The sequence below is a fragment of the Anneissia japonica genome, unplaced genomic scaffold (assembly GCF_011630105.1).
Source record: "Anneissia japonica isolate Jap-2015-1 unplaced genomic scaffold, ASM1163010v1 scaffold87_len186233_cov173, whole genome shotgun sequence".
NCBI lineage: Eukaryota > Metazoa > Echinodermata > Crinoidea > Comatulida > Comatulidae > Anneissia > Anneissia japonica.
Window position 1 is genome coordinate 146,986 of NW_022745088.1, and position 1,689 is coordinate 148,674.

Consider the following 1,689-nt stretch of genomic DNA (forward strand, 5'->3'; position numbering starts at 1 on the left):
TAGTTAACATTTCATCCAAAATTTGCAATTTTCTTTGAATTAATAATTATATAAATGATTTTGAATTTGCATACTTTACTAAATTTTATAATTATTTTATTGAGTGACATCAATTATCTGACCTTTGATATATTGACCTTTGGCCTATTCAACTGACCTTTATTGGTTTTTACTCAAAAAAAATATTATCAGCATGTCCCTTTTCTAAATTTTGCATAAATAAAAGCCTATAATTATGTAATATGATAGGGTGATAATAACTGATGTTTTTATGGCCTAATTCCCAAATTTCTATCAATTTTATATACCATTTTTGGTCAAAACTAGTTTATTGATGAATAAGCAAGTAGCTTACTCGGTTGCGAGTGTGGGGCAAAAAGTGGTACTTATTAAGCCCAAAAGCACCGCGCTGCCATAAACATCTATCTAAGACTAGACCTTTTGCAGGGTATGTTTTTACTTTTTTTACAAAGTATTCATTGGCTTAGGCATGTAAATAGAAATGGATGGTGGAGTGTCAAAATAATAATTTCAAACCTTCAAAACATTTATTGTATTATTATCAATATCAACCGTACATAAAGGGGACACGAGCTCTGTTAACAATCACCATCGCTAGCCTTATGCCTGCCTGCTGTGCGAAAGCCTGTAAATAAGAGTTACTATATATACTGTACTACCTGTATAAATAGTATAATTTTATGACCATATATTTTATTGTTTGGTTAACCTATAATATTATTAACCTATGAAACATCTATGTCGCTGTCAGCAGACAAATCTAAGGTCAATTTATCATTGAAAAAGTCTTCCCTTTCTATAAGACGTTCAGCGCTTGCTGTGGTGTCATTGTGTGAAGTCAGGCGATTCAAAACTTTGCTTCTTCTCAACAGTTTGACCTTTGAACGCATTTTTTCAAATAGAAACCTCATTGGATGATGAGATATTCTGAAAAGGGATTTCCCAAAGTTTATGTAGACGTTTTTCGCGACACGCTACAGTTCGTATAACAGAAGTTATAGCGGGTTGAATAGCCAGGGCCGTTTAGGGCGGTCTGGGACTAATGCGCAGAGAGGTTTGAGCGTCTAGGTCCTAAATGGGTTAAATTAGTTGTACATATTGCATAGACTTGCACATATTGCACATAGACTCGCACATAAACTATTAGAATGCAGGATCCTCATTACATAAAGTCTCAGACACCTCTCTGACACACTGATAGAGATTGTTTTGAGCATGGAATCTATATTATGCCTAGTTCCAGATATACTGCTTGCATGACTGGTTTACCGAAGGTAGTTAGAATGTGGCAAATAAAATGATCTGTAGATAGTCGTAAGGAGTGTGTTCAGAAATACCTTGGTGTGAGGGTTGGTTAAAAGTAAAGGGGAAAATATTTTGGCGTAAATGGGGTAGAAGTGGGGATTGGTTTGAATTTTGAATACAGAAAGTACTGCATAATTTCATTGTATTTTAAAAATTAAAATTTCTTGTTGAATTTTTTTCTGAAAAAAAAAAATTGTTAATCTAATCTTCGAATTTTTCAATGTTTTATTTTTTTACTTTATTTTTTTTGTTTACTCAACATTTTGGATTCTTTGTTTTGACATATCAAGGTATTCTTAGAATTTGTTTATAGGAAGATCCAAGGGATTCTCATGGGCATGGTGGTTGATTTTTAGCCAAAAT